The 5497-nt window shown below is 41.4% G+C and overlaps 1 long non-coding RNA gene across 2 annotated transcripts; it reads left to right on the top strand.

Moving 5' to 3' along the window:
• Nucleotides 1–1604: 1604 nt before the first annotated feature.
• LOC309490617 lies at nucleotides 1605–5497 on the top strand. Of its 2 annotated transcripts, none has more exons than XR_014202769.1 (3): nucleotides 1605–4051; nucleotides 4163–4234; nucleotides 4711–5497. It is a non-coding gene; the product is annotated as an uncharacterized lncRNA (long non-coding RNA). The 2 variants fall into 2 exon arrangements; XR_014202770.1 differs by having other exon boundaries at nucleotides 4163–4283.

Here is a 5497-nt window from a genome sequence, read left to right as displayed (position 1 = left end):
TGACTTTTCTCTCCCTTTCATCCTACAGACCGACGCGTCGGACAGGGGGATGGGCGCGGTCCTGTCCCAGGAGGTGGAGGGTGAGGAGCGGCCGGTGCTGTACATCAGTCGAAAGCTCTCTAAGAGAGAGACGGTGTACAGCACCATAGAGAAGGAGTGTTTGGCCATCAGATGGGCCGTTCTCACCCTCCGCTATTACCTCCTGGGACGGGAGTTCACCCTCTGTTCGGACCACGCTCCCCTGCAGTGGCTCCACCGCATGAAGGATACCAACGCGCGGATCACTCGTTGGTATCTCGCTTTACAGCCGTTTAAGTTCCAGGTGATCCACAGGCCGGGTGTACAGATGGCTGTGGCTGACTTCCTCTCCAGGAGGAGGGGGGGGGAGGCTGCAGGCCGGATGGCTCCCCGGCCTGAGTCGGGCGGTGGGGGTATGTGGCGAGGGGGGCGTGGTTTTGCGAAGTCTGTAGCAGGAGAGAAAGGAGGGGGCTGATCGGTGAGTAAGTAGGTCAAGTGCAAAATGAGGAACACCTGTGTCTGATTGCAGTGATTGGCATGGAGAGACCGGTTATAAGCCAGCATGCGGGAGGAGATGGGAGAGAGAGTTGGACTGGAACCTCACCTGTACGCTGTGTTTGAATGAAAGTTGTGATTGTTATTTGTCCTCTTTGTTATTACTGTGCGTGGCACGGTGAATGCGCTACGTGCGCCTCTTTTGTTTATTTGTTTCTTTTTATTTTTTTGCAATTAAAGTGAGTGTTTCAGTCACGCCGACCCCTGTCTTCTTCCTTCCTTGCAATACAACATTGAACCCCGTTACACCCATATCTTACGAGTCTTGACCCTGTCATATTTATATAGCAATTTCAATTACCACGTCTGCTTTTTCACTTTCTCAGCGTCGCGTATGTAACCAGCCAAAAATCAAATGGAATCGCAATTCCCTTAGTATTTCCATTTCCGATGCCTTACACGGAAACCTGTCAATCAGTGTCAAGGGTGGGATTATGCTATGGGGCGTGTTCGTGTTGGGACGTGACGTCACTCACAGTCGACCGTCAAGAGGTGATGCCCTGAACAGACAGACGCCGATTTATTGTAAACAATGGAGGTAGTTAGTTGGTGAAATTGTGGAGGACCTTATGATGCTCGTGCAGCAAGTTGATGGCAGTACATCCTCTACAGATGTCCTCTTACTCAGAAGCATTTTTAATGGGGGGAAAATATCAAATGAGGTCCAAACAGAACCCAAAGACAACATGAGGGTTTAAGAAATATTCATTTTAAACTAAACCAAAACCAAAGCTGTTGCTGGACACAGCTGCATTTAGATCAGCGCTGAATTCTTCATAATGACACTTAAAATCCCACTGCATTACAATCATTATTGTCTTTAGGTTCTGTTTGGACCTCATTTGATATTTCCCCCCATTAAAAAAAAAACATTGCTCCCTTTATCTCAGTGTCATGGAATTTTGTGACTTTTGTTACATTATTTGTCTAAACACACAAACAAACCTGGGTTTGATTTAATTGTTCTGAAAGTAGCCTATGTATAATTTTGTTTTTGTCCATTTCACAGTTGAGATTAAATCCCACATAAATCTAAACAAATTGACAAATGAAAGCCTGATACTACCACAAATGTAAAGTGGAACAAACATTCTCACACACACACATCCACAGGTTTAACTGCAACAGACAGAATTTGTATTGAATTTCGCAAATTGAGAACACTTATTTGAAGGGGTGAGACCTAGCACCGACACTCATCTCTTGTGGTATGTCCAGTAAAGGACGTCCAGGTCCTTTAGTTGTCCTGTCCTTCACAAAAAGCCTATTAGCTACTTCACTGAGGTTGGCGAAGACAGCGTTACTGATGTTGCTGTTGGTCAAGGCCACGAACTCATTTAACTTATCTAAAACTAAAATGCTTCTGAGTAAGAGGACATCTGTAGAGGATGTACTGTCATCAACTTGCTGCACGGGCATCATAAGGTCCTCCACAATTTCACCAACTACCTCCATTGTTTACAATAAATCGGCGTCTGTTCAGGGCATCACCTCTTAACGGTCGACTGGGAGTGACGTCACGTCCCAACACGAACACGCCCCATAGCATAATCCCACCCTTGACACTGATTGACAGGTTTCCGTGTAAGGCATCGGAAATGGAAATACTAAGGGAATTGCGATTCCATTTGAGTTTTGGCTGGTTACATACGCGACGCTGAGAAAGTGAAAAAGCAGACGTGGTAATTGAAATTGCTATTTAAATATGACAGGGTCAAGACTCGTAAGATATGGGAAACACAGTTGCAAACAGACTTTGCATTTCCATTTTAAATTTGGCCGTCACTGTGCGTTCGCTTAAACGAAAATGCAAACGGTAATGCGCGATTTGCATTTGCGTTTGGATTATGTCACATTTTATGCGTCCACAAATTGAAAACGCAATTGCAAATACAATTTGCAATTCCTTTTGAATAATGTCCGGAATATCATTCCATACTAGGGGTCGCTGTTTGACAAAAACACAATTTCTACTTAGTGTGGCTTTAAGTTTGACCGTATTTTCATTTTCAGTCAAATTGCCTAATCCTGTCCTGCCTAAGGAATCTCCACAAGGGCATATCTCTTAAAACTATGGGGAAAAAATTTTGTTGCGCTCCAAATAGACAAAATACTCATTTTACTTCAGGTGCGTAGAGCCAAGGGGATATTAATAATAGTAATAATAATAATTAATACTTGAAAACAAGCTAGAAGATTGCTGACCGCACACTGATTCACTGAAGAAGCCTAGAAAAACATTTTAAACTATAAGTTGCATTGTGCAAACTGCATGTGAATTAAAGACAGGTAGACAGGGGCCGGCACATTCAGGCCTGAGGACCGGACACCACCTGTCCCGGATCCTGCATCCCGGTTTAACCCTAGTCTTAGACAAACCAGCTTCCCTCATCCTGCACTCAGCAGACATACGTGAGCACTAATTAAACAGCATGTCATCTCAGTGTTTCATCATGTGCTTTCTCTGAGAAACTGCTAGTCAGGGTTATCAATCTGAAACACACTTCAGTACAAGATACTATCAAGATTTTCTCAAGAGTTGAAAACAACAATTCACTTCCTTTGTTCAAACTCTACAGCATCCATCAGGTTTTTTTTTTTTTTTTTTTTCATCAGATAAAGCAAATGTTGAAACACTGAAATGTGTTCATTAGGGGTGTAACGAAAGTTCACAAAATCCACGGTTCGGTTCCATGTGAAACAGTGGTGACACGGTTCGGTACGTTTTCGATACAGCAAAAAGAAAGAAATGCCAGAGAAATTTCTTTGATTTTATTTTTTTATTATTAAAACTAACTTTATGAAGTATGATATTTTTTTACTTTGAACAATGCTGGATCTATACTTGACGCATCTTCCTGGGGTGTCTTCTTAGCAGCAGATAAAACAAAAACAGCTTCAAAAAATCAGTTTTTGTATCAGATAAAGTGCAGGATCAGGGAAGCTGGTTTGTCTAAGATGACTAGGGTTAAACCCAGGGCAGAAGTGTACCTCCTCCTCTACCAGGCCACCAGTCTTCACCTCTCTGAATCCCCTACTCCGGAGAGAAAACTCATCCAACTTTCTATATTATATACTGTATATTGCAAGATGAGGTGTAGCTGGAGGGGATGGAAGCCAGTATTTTGCCTTTAAGGTTGCACAAGGAAGCTCAAGGAAAGGTGTGAATGTATGTGTTTTTTTTATTTTTTTTATTAAAGTACATTGGATTTTATTGTGTTTTTGCATTTCTAATAGGAAACAAACTGAGTGTCGGCTTCACCACCAGGGCAAGGCTCAACCAACTACTTGATGCTGGGGACATTACAGCCCATCAAGTGGACATTTTCCAAACTGCAGCTCTGAAGTTCTTGAAGAGAGCTGTAGACTACGCCTTACATAAGCTCCTCTGAGAACCCTTGCTGAATCATGCCAGATTGGTGGATGTGAGGCAGAGGACAGAATGTGGGGTGGAGGACACCCTTAACTTTGTGGAGAGGTAAAATCTAAAGATTAATTTCTTCCAAAATATCAGTATTATTTTATTCAGATATTAATAATGAATACAAACTCTACACTTCTTGTATGTCCATCTTCTCCCTTATCACAGCCTGGGAGAGGGATCATGATTTTTATTGAGCTGAGCAGGAGGTCCTGGTGGGTCCAGGTCTATGAGACCCTGGTAAGGCCTCTGCCAGTGGGACATCATCTGGGATGAAAACTAACACAATGTAAATTAAACTAAGTGTAAACTAACAAAATGTATTGTCCCATTAACACGTTGTTGCTAGCTGTGTCCCGGGAGTTCAATGCAATGGGACGGTCTGGTTTTGTCACCTAGCAACTGGTGACAGTTGTGACGAGCGGCAGTAACATCTGTACTGGACTTTATATATAAAACTTTATATAAGATATATATATATATATATATATATATATATATATATATATATATATATATATATATATATATATATATATATATATAGTTATAGTTATAACTGCCTAAAAACAAAACAGGGTTGAAATGTTCTTGAATGTCAAAAAAATTTCACCATGGTCAATTTAAGTGCATAATAAAGTCTAAAGAGTATAAACTAACCTATATCAAATCACATACTGGTCAAGTCAACATTTGAACCTTTATTGCATTTGCAGGGCAAATTTTGTAGAAGCCTTCTAAGGACCATCAAATTGGGACAGCCTTCGTCACGCCGCGGTGACACAATCGGCTATAAGTCTCGGCGTGTCCTCCGAAGGCCGTGTCGACCGCACACTTCAAGGACGCGGACTTCAGAGGATGCAGCCTCTCGACTGGGACACAGCTTAATTACATATGAACAATTAATCAATGACAGTCAATACATCAAAAACATTGTCATCAACTCTTCTGTTGTTTCTTCTAGGCTGGAAGATCCAACAGCTTAACGGCTGCTAATGAAGTTTCACACTTCTCATTCAATGCGTAAATACAGTAGACTCTCGAAACTAATGTTTCTAACAGGGTTCTTTGATTCTATTTATGGATATTTGTGTTTATATGCAGGGTGTTAAACCTGGTCTGGTTAATGACATGGTGATTCTTTCAGCCAGACCCAAGGAACGCAAACTGATGGAAGGCATCAGGCTAGTATTGTTGTTGTTGTTATTATCATCTCATCAATGCGCTGTTCAAAAAGAAATACAATTTACATTATGTTTCTCAACTTCTATTAGCCCTGATCTTTGTTAAAGGGATAGTTGTGTCAAACCTGTATGAATTTCTTTCTTCTGCTCAACACAAAGGAAGATTAGGGGGAAAAAATACCATGGAAGCCAATGGGTCCAGTTCACTGTTTGGTTTAAATCTTGTATCAGTGTATACTATGAAATTACTAGGAAGCATTTCAAATATATAACTCTATTAGCCTTCATCTCGCTCTTGAATCAATCTCTCTCTCTCTCA

This window comes from Leuciscus leuciscus (genome assembly GCF_965113295.1).
Source record: "Leuciscus leuciscus genome assembly, chromosome: 25".
Lineage (NCBI taxonomy): Eukaryota > Metazoa > Chordata > Actinopteri > Cypriniformes > Leuciscidae > Leuciscus > Leuciscus leuciscus.
Note: the sequence above shows the minus strand (reverse complement) of the source record. Positions and strands in the feature narration are given on the sequence as shown.